The sequence below is a fragment of the Panthera tigris genome, chromosome C1 (assembly GCF_018350195.1).
Source record: "Panthera tigris isolate Pti1 chromosome C1, P.tigris_Pti1_mat1.1, whole genome shotgun sequence".
Taxonomy (NCBI): Eukaryota; Metazoa; Chordata; class Mammalia; order Carnivora; family Felidae; genus Panthera; species Panthera tigris.
Genome location: NC_056667.1, coordinates 139489564 through 139512451, shown reverse-complemented (window position 1 = coordinate 139512451; position 22888 = coordinate 139489564). Strand labels below are relative to the sequence as shown.

The 22888-nt window shown below is 37.3% G+C and overlaps 1 long non-coding RNA gene across 3 annotated transcripts in view; it reads right to left on the bottom strand.

The window, feature by feature from the left end:
- Positions 1-22888, bottom strand: part of LOC122241337 — a 35614-nt gene that overhangs the window by 4463 nt on the left and 8263 nt on the right. Inside the window, exon 1 of one of the 3 annotated variants that reach the window (XR_006221417.1) lies at positions 10812-10830. The exons of 1 other annotated variant lie outside the window; for it this stretch is intronic. This is a non-coding gene — a long non-coding RNA (uncharacterized LOC122241337). Of the gene's footprint in view, positions 1-8605; positions 9232-10811; positions 10831-22888 lie in introns of those variants that run through there. One more of the 3 variants, XR_006221415.1, reaches the window with a different exon arrangement.

The window sequence follows — 22888 nt, the reverse complement described above, 5'->3', positions numbered from 1 at the left end:
AGAAAAACACAGCACAGTTTCTTGGTCAAACATATTCTAAGGCACTTTTCCTTTTTCTGATGCTAATGATTTATTTTCTGCATTGAGGAAAAAAAACCATCCTCACATAAGTTAGTGTCAAAATATCAAGGCAGCCCTGCCAAATAGAGAATTTCCACCATGAAACATCTTTATCTTATTGCCGAAGGATTTGTAGCTACAGAATAACACTCAACATACTCCATCCAAGGTCACCTGGAGGAAAAGCAAGGAGAATTTTTTTTTCCATAAGCGTAAAAGAAATCACAATGACATATGTCCACAAAGCGGTCAGTTCAGTGTACTCAGAGGTAACAAAGAGGTAACTGGCGATTGCATTTTGGCTGTAGAACACTGATAATGCTCTTCCTCCACTCAGCATATTGATGTACGACTCACAAATCCCACAATATTAATAAAATAAAGACATGTTTTTAAAATGACTTTGTAGTATAAAATAAAATAACTGGTTTTGAAGCCAATAAAAATGAATTTAAATTCTGGCTTAGACAGATACCTGTCTTACGTAGATGTAGAATGTTGGGTAATTTATCTCTGTGAACATCAGATCCCTCACTGATATCTATGGGGCTTGTCAAACAAACATGGCACACCAAATTTAGGAACCAAGGCCAAATTTGATTTGCTGGAAAGAAGGTAGCTCACAGAACCAGCTGAGAGTTTAGAGATCCACGCTTGGAAACAAAAGGAAAACAATGGAGACTGGGTGTATAAGGACACACATGTAGCCCAGGGGACTACCTGGTTAGAACCATATCAGGGTCACTGCTACCTATGAATACTGGATGGTAAGTGCTGCTTCCATGACAAATTTCCACCCATCCCTGCTTCTTTGAGGATGCTTGGTATAAAAGCCACATTCCTGCCAGGAGCTCTTCAACCTTTCTCTTTTAAGATATTGACATTTTTGAGAACAACAGATCTTCTCAATTAAGTTTATCAAACACTACTTAATTAGATTCAATCTGTGCATTTTGGGCAGAACATGATAAATGCTGGTGTTTTGTCCTCAACCCATCACTTCAGAAGGCACACAGGTGGGGTTTGTCTTATTATTGGTGATGTGAAGTTTTGAACACTTGGTTAAACTGGTGTCTGCCAGTGTTTTCCAAAATAAAATAACTTTTTTTTTTTTCTCAACAATGTGTACTCTGTAGGGAGATACTTTGAGATTACATTAATACCATTTCCCAGGAAACTTTCACTTAAGAGTTTTAGTATCCACTGATAAGTTTTGGCTGAATCCATTACTACTATAATGTGTGTGAAATGCTGATTTTTCTACCTCCATTGCTTATTTTACATTTATTAATTGACATCCCATTGTAAGGAAGAACTTTCTCTTCTTATTCATTTATGTACTTGTCTGTGTGTGTGTGTGTGTGTGTGTGTGTGTGTGTGTGTGTGTGTGTATACATACATACATACAGTAAAACCTTGGATTGCGAGTAACTCATTTTGTGAGTGTTCTGCAAGATAAGCAAACATTTCTAATAAATTTTAACTTGATAAACAAGCAACGTCTTGCAATACAAGTAGTATGTAACACTGAATATCACATGATCACAACTGAGCCAATGGTTCTTGAAATCTGTTTTGACATATGAGTGCTTTGGATTACAAGCATTTTTCTGGAATGAATTATGCTTGCAAACCAAGGTTTTTGCTTATATATATATATACATACACACACACATAATCTCTGTGGGTTCATAGATTCTTATTTTACTCAATGGGTTATAATCCCTTACTATAATTATGGCAAAAGACTTTTTGTACATATCATACTATGTAGAAATATAATTGTTTATTGAATATAATAACTAGATCGTGGAGACACTCCCTGTTTTAAGTTAACTGACTAAAACAAGACAGATCTAGGATGTAATTAAGGGATAATAAATAATGAATAAGACCGAAGCAGGGGGTACTAGAAGAAACCATCTGCCTGGATCCCTTTCCCAGGGAGAAGGAGGCTCTGCATGTTGGGCTACCATATGCTGGCCATGAATACAACTCTGAGCAAGATTTCAATGTGGGTCACACCATACCTAATGGCTACAGGTGTGGTAAAGAGAAGCCCAAGAGCAGGAATGCAGAAACAGTACTTCATGTACACTGTTAACAAGAAAGTAGCATGCTCCTTCAGCCAAGAATCTTCAGCTGCTGGGTGGACTGTATTCAGCACCTGGTAGTGCCATTCATAAGGCAATTATGTAGAACACTTTTAATTGCCAGAGAAATGGCTGATAATGGAAAGGCGATAATCTAAAAATAGGAAAAGCCCAAATAAAACAAAGGACAAAAATGCATCTTGACAACAGTCAAGGATAAAAAAAAGAATAGACTTGAAGAAGAGAGACCATTTTTTTAAAATTAACAAATGGAGAAGAGGAAAAAAAATAAAACACAAAGCAAGCAATCCTGAAACAGCTACTAATAGAAGCCAAGAAGTGAATTCAAAGTAATCCACTGGAGTGATCAGAGAGACTATAAGCCATTTCTTCCTTGAGGAGTCCTAATGAAATGTAGATGATGTGAATTATTTCTGTGACTGAGATATCAACATGGGTAGGACAGCAGAAGAGGAAGAGCTACATTTCCTGCCAGTGAATGCTGAGCAGGTCCAACTAAATGGTTATCCAGACCTATCTGAAGATTTTAAAAATTTTATTCAAATACAATACACATATAGGAAAATTCCCATATGATAAATTCACTGCTCAATGGACTTACACAATTGAGTATACCTGTGTAGCCAGCAGCAAATCGAGAAACAGAATATTACCAGAACTCATGCACCTAGAAGCCCGTTCTTGTATGCCTTTCAGTCACTATCTCCTTTCCCACTAAGTGTAACCTCTTAGTGTGGGCGAACCTACCTTTATTTGTATTTCAGATGAATGCAGTCATAGAGTATGTACTGTTTTGTGCCTACCTCTTTTTATCCAACATTATGTTTGTGAGATTCATGCAGACTGCCTGTGTTATAGTTTCTTTATCCTCAGTGCTGTGCAATATCTTATTGTGTGAATAGACCACAATTTATTTTTCCATTCTACTGATGATGAGCATTTAAGTAAATTTCCAGTTTACAGTATTATAAATAAAGCTGCCATGAACATTGTAGGACATGTGTTTTGGTGAATATATGTACATTTCTGCTTAATGTATACTGAAAAATGGAATTATCAGACCATAGATATGCTTTAGTTGATACTGACAAACAAGGAATACACATTTCCATTCTTACCAGGTGCTTACATTTTTAAAATACAAAGGTTAATCATAATAGTTATCAGTGAATTAAGCTGCTTTCCTGGAAGTAAAAAAAAAAGGCATTATGGAGTGGCATTAATTCACATGGATTACAATAAAAACACTAACAAGCAAACATAAGTATATGGTATAAGCAAAGGTGAAAAATTCTTACTTTATAAGAGGGGTTTCCTTGAATTTACAGATTTAAAAATTCTCATATTTGTATTTCCATAAAGACCGATAGAGAGAAGGGATTCAAGAAATGTTTGCAGTTCATAAAATGCTTTTTAAAAAAAAAAAAACTGTGATTTACGTTATATCATTTGCATTTCTTAATGAATGCACACATGTGCACGTGCACACACACACACACACACACACACACACACACACACACAAAGATTTAAAGAGATGAAAGAGAAAGAGAGAAGCTGAGGTGTCACCAAGTGGGACAACTTGCCCATGATTAAAAGAAGTGAGAACTGGGAAGTCAGATCTGTTAGGGCTTGTCAGCAAAACTCTGTCGGTCAGTAATGACACAATACTTGGCACACTGTTTGCTGAAAGAATTAATTAGTGGATTATGACCAATGACTTTGTCCCATTTGCCTCACATGGTGCTAAAGTAGCAGTTAATTCTAAGAAATTAGCAAACTCTTACAAAAGGAACATCTAGGATTTCTCTCTTCCAACCACATGGTATGAAACACAGTGGCTACCATTCACTAATTATGTTCATTGACCATCTACTCTGTGCCCAAATCATACTGAATGCTCTGATCAGTAGAATGGGATCTCAAGGAACTTTTTAAACCCAGAAGAACAACACATAAGTTGACTTTTTTTTTACAACCTAGCTGTGAAAATAAACCATAATCACTAAAAAGCACAAATGAAGGTGCAGGAGTAGAAACTAAACAAGTAACCAACAGAATGAGAACTTAGAGACCCTTCATGTGCATCAGACAGCAAATGAAGTTATGTTCCAAGATGGTGAGACCCCTGTGGGTAGCACGTATGGGAAAGGACTTACAAAGGAAGTAGAACTGTAATCAGCATTTGGAGGGAGGATGGAAGTTGGGTAAGTATATTTGAAAGGACATTTCAGCTAGTGACAATGTGACCAAAAGTGGGGAGGAATAGATCCATGTGGCTGTTCAAAGGACCTTGAGTTAAGACTCCTTTTTCTGGAGAGCAGGGTTGAGGCCAGTCTTGAGCACCAATTGCATAACCCAAAGCCAAGGGAAGATGACAGGCCTTGGAATGTGTGGTATTTGCATTCCTGTCGGGGTTTATGGCCCAGGCAAGCCCAGGTTTCTATGAGCATGAGAACTGTGGCAGCGTCAGGGGCACACCCATGCCTTCCACCTTTGAAAACTGATCTCAAATGTGAAAGTTCATCCCCACTGCTGAGAGCCTGCCATCAGGGCTGGATCTCCCAGATCTGTCACCTGATAGACACACAGTCAGCCTCCTGATCACATGCAGCTCCCGGAGCTTGGTGTGTTGGTGAGGGCAGATGTGGACACTAATAATATAGCATGAGCTATAGATGCAAACATGGAAAGACAGATTTAGCTGGGAAGCTTCTCCACCTGGGAGAGAAGGCCAAAAAACAGCCATAATAACCCTTGAATGGATCAAGAGGTATCATAAAGATTTCAAGGACAAGCCATTCCAAGTATGTGGGGGACTGAACTAGAGAGGGGAAGGAGTGATATATAAAACACCTAGTGGGAATAGAGATCCACTACCTGGGCAAAGCGTGATTATTTACTTTGGAAAGAAATTATCTTGAACATTTAACAGAAGATCCATTTCAGAGTTTAACCTTACGAAATGACTGCCATTTGCAGTTAAAAGGAAAATATATAGTACCATTTATTTGCATATAGTATTGAGTACATGTTCTGAATTGCTGGAGTTGGAGAACTTAATGTTCTAACTCTGGTTGAGCAAGACAATATTTCCCTATATTTTAATATATTTCCAGTGCTATAAGCCTCATGTACAGCCAGTGTTGCTCTTATAACAAAGTTTTTTTTTGGGGGGTTGGGGGAAGGACTCAGAATGTGAGGAGAGGAACATTAACCACAGGATATTTTCTATACTGAACAAACACACGAGACCAGACAAAACATACTTCCCTGAGACTGATCTCATAAAGATATTTAAGTTTTAGTTTAGTGGGTTTTTTGGTGGTTGCTTAACAACAGTCTATGAATCATGACTTGCAGAAAGTTAAAGTTTCTATTTTACTTGGGAAAAGTGCTTTAAAATTTCTATGGGGAATTTAAATTTTAATATTGCCACATATAGCCAAAACTTTCCCAGACTTCTGTAGCCTATGGTCAAAATGGGGTCCCACTGATATTAATGTCCCACTGTTGCTGGCTCATTACCCCCAGGTTCCTAGCTGGGGCTTAGCTGAGAGCCCTACCTGCCAATCTCCTCATGCTCTATTCCCAATGTATCTCTCACAAGGTCACCAGGACAAATCCACATACACTGTAGATACTTGCTGCCTTAAGCTTACTTGAGTGGACACTTCAAACATGCCAACATCTCAATGAAAAACAGCTTTCCTGCCAGGACGCAATCTTGGGCTACTGAGGCTCATAAAATTATCAGGGAGGTAAGTTATACTGGTTTTCCTTGAACTTTCATAATGCTGAAGGTCAAATGAAAGAAAGTCATTCTCCCCAACTGTAAACCTTGAATTAACATTGTTTGGAGTCCAAGTTTGATAAATGTTTTTGTGAAAAATTTCCTCTTGGCCTCTGCCTGGAGAAAGCCCAAACATTAGTCTCTGTGATCCAAATAGGAGACAAACAAAAACCTCTCCGTTTCCTGTTTCTAACCCAGGGACCTGCACTCAAAACTTACTCTTTACAAAGTCCCAACAGCACTATCTCCCTACAGTGTACATCAACTCATGCTGGAGGTTACAGATCATTAGTTTTGCAGGCATAGCCAGACTTTCCTTTCCAGTCTAGGTATAGCCAAAATGCCCTGGGTACTTGAGAATGGATGCATCCTAGTACCTAAGCCTTAACTGTTTTTAAAGTATGCACATAATTTACAATAGAGTAGAAAGAAATGTGGCTTGCTGTCCATGATATTCCCCACCTTGGGATATGTGCCTGTCATCTATGCTGAGAACAGAAACCCACCAAGGGACTTGATAATAGAACCTTCATAAGGTCCAGGACAGCAGTTCCCAGAATTCTGTCTTTTGAACAGCCTTCAGCATGACTCAGGAAACCGGTCTCTCACACCCAGTCACTGATCATTTGGTATTTTGGGCAAGAGGCCTAGCTGACCTTTTTAGCGTAGTCAGATTAGGTTTTTTTGTTTGTTTTTGTTTTTTTTTTTTAATTTTTTTTTTCAACGTTTTTTATTTATTTTTGGGACAGAGAGGGACAGAGCATGAACGGGGGAGGGTCAGAGAGAGAGGGAGACACAGAATCGGAAACAGGCTCCAGGCTCCGAGCCATCAGCCCAGAGCCTGACGCCGGGCTCTAACTCACGGACCACGAGATCGTGACCTGGCTGAAGTCGGACGCTTAACCGACTGCGCCACCCAGGCGCTCCAGATTAGGTTTTTTTAGATTGCTCCCAGTACTACAATTCTATTCTGCTGTTAGTCTAGAGGCTTTTTGTAAAGCTCCCCCTCACCCTTGCCCCCCTTTAACATTTTTCCTTTGATACTACAGGGGAATCAAAATGCTTGCACTGGAGGGGTGTCTGGGTGGCTCAGTCAGTTAAGTGTCCGACTTCTGCTCAGGTCATGATCTCATGGTCTATGAGTTCAAGTCCCACATTGGGCTCTGTGCTGACAGCTCAGAGCCTGGAGCCTGCTTGGGATTCTGTGTCTCCCTCTCTCTCTGCCCCTCCCCTGCTTGTGTTCTGTCTCTTTCTCTCTCTCAAAAATAAATAAACATTTAAAAAAAAATTTTTAAAAATTTTAAAATGCTTGCACTGGAAAGGGTTAAAAACAGAGCTACACAAAGATAAAGCATCAATAAACAAAAACGTTGCCAGCATAAAGCTAGTGAAATGGCCTTGGTATCTAAGGGACAATCACTTCTTTAAACATGAACAACAAGGTCCTGCCAGAAATTCAGCATCCGCATTTTTGTGGTCTCCTTTCTCATAGATTATTATCTTTGGATGCTCCATGGGTGGGTGGTCCCTTGTGTATAATGGAGACTGTTAATTCTGCAGTAGGGCTTGACTTAAAATAACCACAGGTTTGGTCTTTTCTAGCACTTATGGCAGATTTCCTTTCCTAAACACCTCCCTGTTTTACTGAACCTCCAAAAGGAAGTTTGGAGTCCTGCTGGTAAATCTCCTCCCTTTTCACTAAGAAATTTCTAGTTAGCCATTTGAGGAGAATTAAAGCAAAGTATCAAGGCAGCAGGGCCTTCTACTTATCCTTGTTTCCTTAGTTAACAAGAGCAGACTGGTTCTGGACCACTTCTGAGGATACCAGTTCATCTTGATTGTGAGAACCATGGGAAGAACTTTAGACACTGACCTGAGTGAACTAAACTCTGGTCTTCTGAAAGTTAATGTAGACCAGACTTGGCTGTAGAACAAAATCACCACAAGCTTTTTCTCTTATATGTACTCTCAAGGTACCATATAACTGAATTGTGAATGAGAGGTGGTTGCCTACTCTAAAACAAGGGTTTGCAAACTGCAGCCCCTGGCCCAGATTGAGGCTGCTGTCCATTTTTATAAATAAAGTTTTATTGCAATATAGCCATACCCATGTGTTTAGGTACTGTCTGTGGCTAATTTCACACTTGACCAGAGTTGAGTAGTTTTGACAGAGATCACATGCCACACAAAGTCTAAAATATTTACTTCATGTCCCTTTACAGAAAATGTGTAAAGGCTGTGGTTTTGAGAACTCTAACTTCTGAACAACATTTAGTTATGTTTATTGTGTTTAGGACAGAGTCGCCCAAGCTAATTTTCCTGGAATATTTGCTAGTTCCACAGAGTGTTACCAGATTTAACAAAGGAAAAAGAGAATGGTGGTCAAATAAATTTGGCAAATTCCAGAATAAGCCAAGTGAAACAAATGGATTTTTGGTAGCCCTTTTCAGGTCATTTAATGTGTTAATATAGATGACAAGTCTACAAAAGGGGGTTCGATTATACAGAACTTCTAAAGCCACTAGGCCTTAGCAAACCTTTTTCATGGGGCATCTCACAGAGTTAGTGTTCAAGAACATACTGTGGGAAAATGACTGTTTAGAATTGGGAAATCTGATAATACTATATTAGATCATACCACGTCTTCAAGAATGCTTAACTTTAAGAAGAGTCTGTTGGCCGATGAGATAGGTAGTTAACACAGGTTCCACAATTACTCAGGGTTTATGTAAAATTTAACTCTTTCAGTAGCAGTTAGCTCCAGAATGCATTAGGGACAATGTTATGTTGACAACATCACTATGATGACATAGCAGGAAAGAACTCCATGCACAAAACTCCCACTCAAGGCAGCAACATTCTCAGGGCCTTTCTTCACCCCCCGAATTTTAGAAAAGCTAACTGTCTATGGAACAAGTGTTCGAATCACATTCCCCAGTGAATGCAGTTTCCTTCTGAGCAGCCAGTGCTTACTATGAGAAGGTTATGTGGGCGTCAAGAGGTCTAGGAAAGCCTATTTGTCCTCTGGGGGACATTGCAAGGAACAATGGAAAAGTTCCTGAATATCGGGAAATGTTTTCTCAAGATCAAGAGATGTATTGGTATGTGGGAGAGATTCCAAAGCAGCTCTACTGCCTGAAACATTTCAAATTTGACTGCTAGCTGCCAGGGTCAGTTTATCGAAGGTCAATTTCAGTACAGTGGCACACAGTGTCCTGGGATGTCTAAGTAAGGCAGCACCAGTGCAACTGTGATTATGTTTCCAAAGGCAAGTTTTTTTACCACCACACTTTTTTTTTTTTTTTTTTTTTTTTTAGTTCCTACTGACATTGCCACCTGTTTGCCTAACTAAGAATGTTATTGATGAGAAGCCAGGTATTTGTTCACTGGAGTCGAGCAGGACTTGGAAACCAAAACAACTACTCCACAGTCCAAAAAGGATTTGGCAGCGCTAGAGAATGACTTCCACCTCAGAGAGTGCTAGGAACCTGCCTGCTTGCTTGCAGGAAGACTGAGCTTTCACATGGCTCATGTTTCTGCAGCCATCTAAGTCTGAGAGGGAAAGTCATCTTGCTCAGAGCTGGGCGAGGAGCAGAGAGGTTGAAAGGCAGGAAGATCACTGTTGACCTGAAACTGTAAACTTCACCAACATCACACCTTGTAAACATTAGCAAACACAGGAGACAGTCCCTGCCCAGGGATCCTTCGCCTAAAGTCTTTATCATGGTGCTCATTATATAACAGTCCTTGGCCGAATGCTACAAGAAGCATTCCTGATGATTGGCACAACTCAGCCTTTCCAGAATCAATAAACTCTGTAACACAGGACCTCAAAAACCAACAAAAGGGATTGTTTGGGAAGAACCAAAATAGAAACGTCAACAAATGCTCCTTAGCCAGATCCATTATTAATATTAATTATACTAATGACCTCTAATTTTTGAATCCAAGGCAGACCAAATTGACAGTGCATTTGTTACCTCATTAATCCTAACAGTAACCTATGAAGTAAGGATGATTAAGCCTATTTTACATAAGAGGTAACAGGCTCAGAGATTGGTTGTTTTGCCTCAGGCCATGTATGATTCAAATCCAAGTGTGTCTATTTCAAGGCCTAAAATCTGTTGCCTGTGTTTTATGTGCTGAATTTTAATTAGGTCCAACTTCCTTTCCACTAAGAATACCCTACTGTCCAGAAGCTCACAATCGACTACTTGCTATCAGAACATTCACTTAGCAAATATTTACTGAGGGCCTGCTTTATGACAGGCAACGAACTTGGTGCTAAGGATGCGACATTGAAAACGATAGCCAAACATCCCTGCAACCTTCAGTCATGTGGGGAAAGACATATGCTTAAAAATACATTCATTTCAAATTACATTGTATTACATTATATTAGAACGTACTAAGTGCTGTGAGGAAATAAGCTAGGGATGAGGGACAGGGGATGCCAGAAGAATATGAAGTCGAATAAGGGAGTTAAAGAAGGCCTCTGCAGAAGTTACCATTTGAACAAAGACCTGCAGGAGGTGAGAAAATGAGCACTGAGAATATCTAGAACAGTGATTCAGGCAGTGGGAACAGCAAGGGCAAAGGTCCTGAGGTAGAAGCATAATTAACATACTTGATCTAGAACAGGGAAGGAAGAGTGGCTGGAGATGATAAGCAGAGGAAAGAGTTGAGGCTAAAGAGATGGGCAAGGTAATGAGTTTCCTTTTGTGCTGCAGTGCACCTGTCCTCCACTATATTCTCTTCATACTGCTCTCTTCTGTACAGGTGAGTAACTTCCATTCTGCTAAGCTATCCTGGTCTATCTTTTAGCAATACAGTTAATATTTCACCTTTTTACATGTATTTTTTCTTTTTTCTTTTCTTTTCTTTTCTTTTCCTTTTCCCCTTTCTTTCTCTCTCTTTTTCTTTCTTTCTTTCTTTCTTTCTTTCTTTCTTTCTTTCTTCCTTTCTTTCTTCCTTTCTTTCTTTCTTTCTTTCTTTCTTTCTTTCTTTCTTTCTTTCTTTCTTTCTCTTTCTCCCTTCCTTTCTTTCTTTCTTTCTTTCTTTCTTTCTTTCTTTCTTTCTTTCTTTCTTTCTTTCTTTTCTTTCTTTCTTTCTTTCCTTCCTTCCTTCCTTCTTATTTTTGCCCTGGTTCCACTATCCAGTGGACATCCTAACCAGTGTGTCTGCCATTATGACAGCATACATACAAAAAATTCCAAGAATGTTATTGATTTCTCCCACCTTCACCCTCCACCTCCACGCCCCACCCCACCAACTCTTAGGACTCAACTATCTGACTTGTATTTGTGTTTTTTTTTTTTTTTTAATTTTTTTTTTTTAACGTTTATTTATTTTTGAGACAGAGAGAGACAGAGCATGAACGGGGGAGGGTCACAGAGAGAGGGAGACACAGAATCTGAAACAGGCTCCAGGCTCTGAGCGGTCAGCACAGAGCCCGACGCGGGGCTCGAACCCACCGACCGCGAGATCGTGACCTGAGCCGAAGTCGGACGCTTAACCGACCAAGCCACCCAGGTGCCCCATCTGACTTGTATTTGTGAAGGCATTGGGTATATAAATTCTGTAGGAAGTCCATGGCTTTCTGAGGAAGAGACTTATTTTCCATGATTTTTGTTTGGTGGAGTCCCTCCCCTTCCTATCATTGCTTTCTTGTTGTTGTTGTTCCCTTCCAGAAAGCAGTGAGATGTGATATGGATGGGGAGCTGCTCTACCAAACAAAAACCATAGAAAATTAGTCTGTCTTGGAAAAGTCACAGGATTTCCTCCAGAATTTAAATGCCCAATACCGCTCCCTACCTTCACCCATTTCAGAATGGTTTCTTTTTTATTTAACCTAAATTAGGTTTCTTTTTTATCTATTTTATCTTTTATCTTTTTTATCTATTTATCTTATTTATCTATTCGGTTTCTTTTTTATTTAACCTAAATTTCAGTTGATTACTGCTTTCACAGTTATGATCTGGTAGTCAGACATAGGTCTCTGAAATTAGCACATGAAAAAGGAGAAATCTCCTTTGGTAGCAGAAGTTATCCTTGCCCTGCCCATAGCCTTTAGAACTCCCAGATAACTGCCAACTGCCAACATCTGCATCTCTGTGCCTAAGGGCACCATTTCCCAGAAGTGCAAAAGTCACTCTCAGGCCAGCACAGGGCAGGAAGTAGTTATTAGGGAATTCATTCCCCCAAGAGTAGCCCTCACCTATGACTCTCAGGAGTTGCTACATAAATATGCCAGCTCCACTGCTCCACCATGGAGTTAAACTGAACTGTGGGTTTTGCAGCTCTTCCCTGCAGGATTAAACTCCATTCACTCACCTTAATAGATGGTTTAATACCTCACCTTTTACTGGTCTCTTCCTTTCCTGGTATCAGTTCCTCACTCCCTTACAGCTATTTCTCATAACTTCCAAATTAATTACTTGCATTTGAATCCTTAGCTCAGGTTTTGATCTGGAAGAATCCAAACTAAGCCATCTCACCATTAATATTTAGATTATATGTCATAGGTTACTTAAATGACACTTTTCATTTGTTGAGGGGAGTTAACTACCATTACGTTTCATCATCTAAGCTATTTGTGCCCCAAATACTGAAACCTAACCATAAAAATAAAAATGAGTCAGTAAGAATAAACCAAAGATGCTTAGATCTAGGTATGCTGTATCTATGTAGGAGATGCTGGTCAGAATGTATGTAATTTAGAATTTGTGCTCTTAAAAATGCCAGAAAGTAGAGTATTTTTTTGAAAAACTGATCAGAGTAGAAAGATAAAGATATGCAGAGCAAAATATGGAAGAAAGAACAACTTGGAACAGATAAACCTGGGTGCCTTGCCTGGATCTACAGCTTTCCAGATGGGTCATCCTGTGCAATTTAGAGAAAAAACACTGCCTCATCTAATGATTAAATCAGATAATGTGTGTAAAGTGCTTATCACAGGCCATGGTGAATCTAGAGCTCCTGAAAAGTCAGGCAGGTACTGACTTAGGCAGACAAACATTCCTGAATAATTTCCCCATGCACACCACAATGACAACTTTCCTGATGTCACACAGTTAATGGTGCTTCCTGGTTCTAATCTGTGGTTGCTCTGGGATTGCTTCCTTCCTTCCTTCCTTCCTTCCTTCCTTCCTTCCTTCCTTCCTTCCTTCCTTCCTTTTCTTTCTTTTCTAATAGGGAACTGTTCATGATTTTTCTAACAATTCTCCAGCAGTTAACTCTAATCCTGCTATGTAGTCCTGCTTCATGGGTCAACCCATGTATGGCTTCTACTTTAATCTTTCTACCTGCTGCCTCATTTCTAAGTAATTTGTTCCCCTTAATTTAATTCTATAGACATTTAAGGTTAGAAGAAAAAAAAACATTTGGAAGAAAAAACAATTCAAAAGGGACTGATGTATTTAAAATCTACCAGGATTATGTGATGATTGAGGTCATTTAATACAATGAAAGTTTTCATCTGGGTTTAGCTTTGAACTTGAGAAGTCAGATACCAAAACTATAAGCTGCTTAGGAACAGGCTGGATGAAAGAAACATTCTACTTATTTCTGAGATGCTTTCTGTAAGTATTAAACCTCAGACATTGAAATTATGTAGAACCTTCATGTTGGAAATTATAATTAGAAAGTATCATGATAAGGGCCTTTGCTGAGTTATTTATACATTTGTGATTTTTGGAACTTACCATTATTGGCTCTGGCATTGTCTGTGGAGGTGGCTGGGTTTAGCTTTCTCTTTGCATGGCTCTCAGGGGCATGAGGGTGCATGCTGAGTACATAAGGCCTTCAAGCTAACGTGCCCCTGCTCGCATCCCTTCATCCCCAACCCTGTATAATAAATTCCTTCCTTCCTCCCTTAAGAGAACCCAGGGTAACAAGTTAGGCTTGATCACTTATCCTGCCTTGAAAATCCTTTTCTACAATACATTTTGTTCTTAGGCATTTACAAGTAAATAACCCCTATGACCCTCAAGTAGAATTCTTTGTAAGTATCCTAAACTCTGTGAATATATTAGTTGGCTAGTATGGCCATAATAAAATACCACAGACGGGGGGGCTTACACAAGAAAAGTTTATTCTTCATAGTCCTGGAGGCTAGAAGACCAAACTCAAGTTGCGAGCAGCATTGCTTTCATTCTGTGGCCTCTCTCCTTGACTCACAAATGGTCGCCTTCTCATTGTGTCCTCACACAGTCGGTGTATGTGTGTGCACACAATACACACACACACACACACACACACACACACACACGTGCACACACACAACTGCCCCTGGTATCTCCTTGTACATCCTAATCTGCTCTTCTTATAAGGGCATTAGTCATATAGAATTAAGGCCCACCCTAAGGGTCTCATTTTAACTTAATTACCCCTTAAAGTCTCTATAGAGTCACATTTTGAGGTACTGGGGGTAAGGGCTTGAACATAGGAATTTTCAGGGGACACAATTCAGTCTACACTAGTGACATTTTCTCTTTGTTGTTGTTGAGGTATAAGTGACATACAATATTAGTTTCAGGTATACAACATAATGATTGGATATTTGTATATATTGCAAAATGACCACCAAAATAAGTCTAGTGAACATTCTTCACTACACCTGGCTAACGAATTTTTTTCTTGTGGTGAGAACTTTCAAGATTTATTCTCTTAGTAACTTTCAAATATGCAATACAGTATTATTAACTGTATTTGCCATGCTGTACATTACATCCTCATAACTCATTTTATAACTGTATCTTTTGATTCCCTTCATCCTTTTGCTCACCCTTCAACTCTTATCTCATAACCACCAATCTTTTCTCTGTATCTATAAGCTTGGGTTTTTGTTTGTTTTTTTTTGGTTTTTGGATTCCACATATAAGTGAGATCATACAGCATTTGTCTTTGCCTGATTTATTTCACTTAGCATAATACCCTCAAAGTTCACCCATGTTGTCAGAAATGGAAAGACCATTCTTTTTTTATGACTGAACAATATTCCCTTGTGTATATTATACCACATTTTCTTTCTCCATCATCTGTTGATGGTTGTTTCCAAATCTTGGCTATTGTAAATAATGCTGCACTGAACAAGAGGATGCATATATCTTTTCAAGTTAGTGTTTTTCATTGGATAATTTTCATTGGATAATTACACAGAAGTGGAATTGCTGGATTATATGGTGGCTGTATTTTATTTTTTTGAGAAACCTCCATACTGTTTTCCATAGTGGCTGCACCAACTTACATTCTTATCAATAGCATACAAGGGTTTTCTTTTTCCATATCTCTACCAATACTTGCTATTTCTTGTCTTCTTGATAATCGCCATTCTAACAGGTGTGAGGTGATACCTCATTGTGGTTTTAATTTTCATTTCCCTGGTGATTAGTGATGTTGAGTATCTTTTCATGTACCTGTTGGCCAAAATATCAGATCCTCTGCCCTTTTTTAAAATTGGCTTTTTAAACTTTTTGCTATTGAGTTGTATGAGTTCTTTATATATATTTTGGATATTAACCCCTTATCAGAGATATGATTTGCAAATATTTTCTCCAATTTAGTATGTTTCATTTTGGTGATGGTTTCCTTCTTTATGTGGAAGATTTTTAGTTTGATGTAGTCCTAGTTGTTTATTTTTGCTTTTGTTGCCTTTGTTCTTGGTGTCAAATCCAAAAAACCATCGCCAAGATGAATGTCAAGGAGCTTACTGCCTATATTTTCCTTTAGAAGTTTTAGGTTTCAGATCTTACATTCAATTCTTTAATCCATTTCTAGTTATTTTTGTTTATGCTATAAGGCAGTGCTCCAGTTTCATTTTTTTGCATATAACTGTCCAGTTTTCTCAACACCATTTTTTGGAGAGACTGTTCTTTCACCACTGTACATTCATTCTTGGCTCCTTTATCATTAGGCAACTGACCACATATGCATGGGCTTACTTCAGGGCTCTCTATTTTATGCCAAAACCATACTGTTTTGATTACTATAGCTTTGTGATATAGTTTGAATTCAGTAAGTGTGATGCTTTGTTTTGTTCCAGCTTTGTTCTTCTTTTTCAAGATTGCTTTGACCATTCAGGATCTTTTGTGGTTCAATACAAATTTTAGGAGTGTTCTGTTTCTGTGAAAAATGCCATTAAAATTTGATGGGGATTGCCTTGAATCTATAGTTTGCTTTGGGTCCTATAGACATTTTAATAAGATTAATTCTTCCAATCCATGAGCACAGAATATTTTTCCATTTACTTGTGTCTTCCTCAATTTCTTTCACCAATGTCTTATAGTTTTCAGTGTATAGGTATTTTACCTACTTGGTTAAATTTATTCCGTAGGTATTTTATTTTATGTTTTGATACATTTGCAAATGGGATTGTTTGCTTATTTTCTCTTTCTGATAGTTTGCTAACAGTGACATTATCATATCATTAGCCTTACTAGTTGTTGCTACAGCTGGAAAAGCTATATTTTTCTGAATATTAATAGCAAAAAGAGAAGAAAGAAAAATTAGTATTGTTGCTTATTTATATGAATACATTTACTTTTTACTTTTAAGATTCTGGCATTGCTTTCATTTACAAAGTTCTGCTTTTTACAGGTACTGTAGCACATAAAGTATGCAGTATTGAAATCAGTATGCAGATTCTAGCAGGAATAATTTGAATCCCCCTACCTGTGTCAACTACTTCCAGAAGTCAACAAGCGCTACTGGATGCAAATGGAAGGCTTTTCAGATGTTCACTTTATTTCAGTATTTACTAATAATTGAAATTCTGAGATTTTTAAATTTTTTTTTTCAACGTTTTTTATTTATTTTTGGGACAGAGAGAGACAGAGCATGAACGGGGGAGGGGCAGAGAGAGGGAGACACAGAAAAGGAAACAGGCTCCAGGCTCCGAGCCATCAGCCCAGAGCCTGACGCGGGGCTCGAACTCACAGACCGCGAGATCGTGACCTGGCTGAAGTCGGACGCTTAACCGATTACGCCACCCAGGCGCCCCAAAATTCTGAGATTTTTAAAAAAGAAACTCATTAATTTCCTCTGAACTTAAACTTTCATCTTTGGCTGGTTTCTCTTATAATTGGCCTGGATGGAAGAGTCTCATAGGAAACCAGAGCTCATCTTAAAAGTGGAAATCAGTGAATCCTTACACATTTAGCCTTCATTAAAAATACATGAACACATCAGTTTGCCAAATAGATGACTGATTAATATGGTCTGAAGTTTGCTTAATGGATTGCATTTTTTTTATGTTTGCATAAAGAGATTTCCCAAATCTATTTTACTATAAAGTACTTTATACTGAATTCTTTGTAAGATATTGGTAGCTATTCTTGGAAGCTAGAGAAGTGTTGTAAGTTTTAAGGATATTGTTCACATATCATTTTAACATGAATTTTTTGAAAATTATAACTTGAATTTTGAGCACAATTCAACATAATTTTGTTAAATTGTAAAAATTGAATTATTTGGTTTGAAATCATCTCAGTCCATATTTTTCAAATCATAGGAAAAAGTTTCTTTTTACAAGTTACAGCTAATGTATAGCATTTCAATTTTTTTATTAAAGAGATTATTAAATTGAAACTCTACAGGAATGTATAAAGTAATAAATAATGGTCTCTTTTCCTTGCCACCCACCTCACCACAGTCCCAACTTAAATCCACATTTCTTGCTCCAGAGGAAATCACTAGTAATGGTTTCTTGTATGCATCTCTATGTATTAACATATCCATCTTTTTTATGCAAATAAGACTCTACTCTGCATAGAGTGCTACAACTGGCTTTATAAGCATATTTATAAAAATATATGCTTGCAAGCTTATCAATTAGATAAATCCTTTATGTGCCAAATGGTAATCACATTTTGAATTTTGGGAACCAGTACCAAATCATCTTCTATATGCCATTATACACCTATTGGAATGGCTAAAAACAACAGCAACAACAACAAAAGAACCTGGTGATACAAAATTGTTAATAAGGATGCAGAGCCACGGGCACTGTAATTCACTGCCTACAGGAGTGCAAAATGGTATAGCCACTTTGGAAGACAATTTGGCAGTTTTTTACAAAGCTAAACAAAGTTTTACCATGTGATACAACAATATTCTTCCTAGGCATTTACCCAAGTAATTTGAAAACATAAATTTATATTCACACAAAAACCTGCAGGTGAATGTTTATAGCATTATAGCACCTTCATTTGACTTTTAATTGACCCAAACTGAAATCAACTAAGATAGCTTTTAATATGTGAATGGATAAACAAACTGTGGTACATAAGATAAAAATACATGAGCTATCAAATCACAAGAAGACATGGTTGAATCTGAAACACATTTATCTAAAGGAAAAGCCAATCTGAAAAGGCTTCATGCTGTATGATTCCAACTACTTGACATTTCTAAAAAGGCAAATTTCAAGAGAATACAAAAACACAAATAGAAAAGACTTACAAATAATGTATGTAAATTTTCTATCAAAAAGGGGAACATAACTCCCAATTCCTTAGGTGTGAGCTGTAACTAATGACTTCTTTCCAAAGAAGACAATATGAAAATGGGGAGGAAAAAGACTGATTTTACAGTAATGTGACATTAACATCAACAGTGACAAGTTGTGTTCTTAGTATGTGATCTTGATATGATATGTTGAAAATGGCACTTTACCCCTGTGGTCTCCCCCCTCATGCTCGTCTGATCATGACAGAAACACCAGACAAATTCCATTTGAGGGACATTCTGCAAAATACCTAACTAGTTCTTAAAGCTATCAAATATAAGTAAAATCTCTAAAACCACCACATCTAAGAGGAGCCTAAGGAGACATGACTAAATGTAATGTGGTGTCCTAGATGAGATCTGAGAACAACAACAACAAAAAAGGACATTAAGTAAAAACTAAGGAAATCTGAATGAGGTATGGACTTATACTAATAATAGGCCATTAATTGTAGCAAATGTACCAAACTGACATAAATTGTTAATAATAGGGGAAACTGGGTACAGGGTATATAAGAACTCTACACTATCATCACAAATTTTCTGTAAATCTGAACTGTTCTAGAATAAAAAGCTTATTTTAAAATATACATGAGTATGTATCTACCAATATTTAGGGAAGTTCCTATTTCCCAAGATCTTCTGCAACATTGACTATCACTATTTTTAGTTTCTATCTATCTGATAGGTTAAAAAAAATGTTATTTCATTGACTACCTTCTAAGCCTTTTCTTTTCTTTTCTTTCTTTTCAAAATTCCAGTGTAATTAGCCATACAGTGTTATCTTAGTTTTCAGATGTACAATATAGTGATTCAACAGGTCTATACATTACTCAATGCTCATCATGATGTGCACTCTTAATCTTTTTCACCTATGTCACCCATCCTCCAATCCATTTCCCCTCTGGTAACTATCAGTTTGTTCTCTACAGTTAAGAGTCTGCTTTTTTGTTTGTCTCATTTTTACTCTGTCCATTTGTTTTGTTTCTTAAATTCTACATATGAGTGAAATCATCATATGATATTTGTCTTTCTCTGACTGACTTATTTTACTTAGCATTATACAGTCTAGATCCATCCATGGTGTTGCAACGGCAACATTTCATCCTTTTTTATGCCTAAGCTTTAAGTATGAATAAAATGAAGCCATATCTTTATGGGGCCATTTTTATGTTTATTTTTTTTTAAGTGGGAAAACTGCTTATTTCTTTTCTTTGCCCATTTCTTTTGCTAGTTCATATTTTTTTCTTTCTTATTGGTTTGTGGATACCCTGTGTATGTCAAGGAGATTATATTATGCATTTTATATAAATTGCAACTAATTTCCTAGTGTGACATTTATCTTTGGACATATTATGATTTATGAAGACCTGACTTATATCACCTTTCCTACTCTCTCCCATACAATCAACATTCTCAACTGAATTTTACCACTAATTTTAGTTCAAAATTGGTTGATCTTATAATAAAATAATATACTAGCTCCTTTATTTTTTGTCCTACAGTATGAAGAGTAGTTTGATTTTATTTTATAAGATAAACATTTTATCATCTATACTATTCCTTTCAGCTCACCTACTGTTTCAATTCCAAAATTACATCATATATATTCACACACTTATATTCTTTTCTATAATCATGACTAAATTTTCAATTTGTAAATGTGTTTAAGTTTTATAACTACATAAATCTTGTTCTCTGAAGATCTGTGAATCATTATGACTTCATTGCCTTTGTTGTATCTTCTCTTGAGTTTCTAAATGTCTTTATTTTACATTTTTCTTTTCTTCCTTTTTTGTGCTTGCTTTTTCTTTTGCACAATTTATAAAAATTTCTGAAAAAAAAAAGGAATCAAGCAACTGTTCTATAATCACTTCCTTTTTGTGGGACACTGTTAATTTAAAGCAAAGAAAGCCAACGATTTGGCCTGAAGCCTGTCAACTGGACGTACATGTAAAAAGGCTAATGAGTTTTGTTAGGAGCAAAAGACTTAATCTGTAGAATGCCCTTTGTAAGACATCCCTGGCCAAAGTACTACCTATAAATAAATCCAGGATCTACAGATTTTGAAGCATGGCTCTCTGGAGAGTGCCATAAAAACAAATCAACTCTCTGGGATATAGAATGGAGATGTTTCATAACTTATTCTTTGCTATGTGAACAAGCCCACAAACCTCACTTAGAGACTACATCTATTATTCTAGGCCAGCTGTGCATATCCAGTCTCAAAAGGAAGGACCCAGGGACTCATATAAGTTGTTTTATTCTTTTCTTTACTTCACCTGGAGCTTATATGATCACCTGTATCCTCAAAATTATTAGTAAGGCTTGATGCTGGCTAAAATAGCTGATTTGTGTGAGAGTGACAATCCAATCCTGTGGTTTAGCTCAATTTCCATCCAATTAAACCTTTCAAATATTCTTGGTCTATAACTCCCCTCTCTGATACTCGTTTCTTTTCCAGGTCTTTCTGTCATGCTATAAGACATAATGAATTCATTCCAGTCCTGCCATAAAGAAGCAGGCTAATTCACCAAAATATTAATCTGCAAAGTATCAATTTAGTAAATAACCAGTTTGCAAAATTTACCAAATTGACCTAATTCACTTTATTTTCAGAAACATTTAAAAATATCACATTTATTAACTGTACTGAAAAATATAATGCCCATTTATTGAATATTAAAGAATAGCTTATATAATTTAAAATTTTTATTATTAAAGTATAGTTGATACACAATATTACAGTAAAACCTTGGATTGCGAGTAAGTTGTTCTGTGAGTGTTCTGCAAGATAAGCAAACATTTCTAATAAATTTTAACTTGACAAATGAGCGATGTCTTGCAATACAAGTAGTATGTGATGCCAAATGTCACATGATCACAATTAAGCCAATGGTTCTTCTCTCTGTCTCTCTCTCTCTCTCTCCCCCCCTCTCCCTCTCTGCGGGATTGTGGGTAATTGTCTCCCATGCTCAGATGCTCAGTTCAGGCTGTGGTGTTTGGCAGAAATCGGTGATTTTCAGAACATTGGAAGGTGCCCACAACTGGCACTAGTGCATTTTTTGTCACTTCGAAGCACCTATGGATAGGCCTTTGCTTTTCCATACAGGAGTAAGCTTAGGAATGCTTTGCTTCATTCTAGGTCAGGCTGCCTGCAGATATACACCCTATTCTCTGTTGCCTTATTGCCAGTTACATTAAAAACAGTATATGACAAGAATGACAAGAGTTTATTAATACTGTATTGTATAGTACAGTACATGTGAGCATATACAATGGCCCCATGCAGAAAAAAAGTTGAAAAGAAAGGTGGTAGGAAGATGATTACAGTGGAAGTTAAGAAGGAAATCATCAAGTATGAACAAGGTATGCGAGTGGCTGAAATTGCAAGATTGTATAAGAAGTCTAAGTCTGCATCTCTTCTGCACAGGAGGAGAAGAAAAAGGTGGAGGAATCCCTCACTTCAAATGAGATTAGGGAGATGTGTAAAATGTGGGAAACAGTGAAAAATTTCGTGGAAAAGCACCACCTGAATAAAGCTGTAGCAGTGCGAGTGATGAATCTGTTTCACAACAATGCAATGTCACATTTCCATGAAATCTTCAAAAGGAGGCAAAAGCAAATGTCATTGGATAGGTTCCTTGTTAAAGTTGCACAAAAAGAAAAAGATTCCATTGAGCCAACAGATAGCAGTGATTCCGTTAGTGATAGTGAAAGTTGTTCTACACCATAACCCTCCTCTCTCTTGTCTCCCTCACACCAGCCATGAAGGTTTTCAAAGTTAAATGCAGGTTGATTTGTTTATTTTCCTTTATATTTTGTATTCTATTACAGTACTGTAATCATTTTTATATGAATATTTTGGAGTTGTGGAACGAATCATCTGAGTTTCCATTTTTTTTATGGGGAAATTCGCTTTGATATACAAGTGCTTTGGATTACAAGCATGTTTCTGAAACAAATTATGCTCACAAATCAAGGTTTTACTGTATTTTCATTGTAGCTGCCCAACATAGTCATTTAACAATTCTATACTTTACACTTAATGCTCACCGCAGTAAGTGTAATTATGATCAGTCAACATAAAACATTATTATGTACTATATTCCAATCCCATACTTTTCATCTCTATGATTTATTTATTTTACATCTGGAAGCTTGCGTCTCTTAATTCCCTTCACCTATTTTACCCATCCTACCCTCCTCATTCCTCTGAGAACCACCAGTCTGTACTCTCTGTGAGTCTGTTTCAGGTTTTTTGTTTGTTTGCTCCTTTGTTTTGTTGTTTAGATTCCACATATGATTGAAATCGTATGGTATTTGTCCTTCTCTGACTGATTTATTTCACATAGTATAATACCCTCTAGGTCCATCCATGTTGTCTCAAATGGCAAGATCTCATTTTTTATAGTTG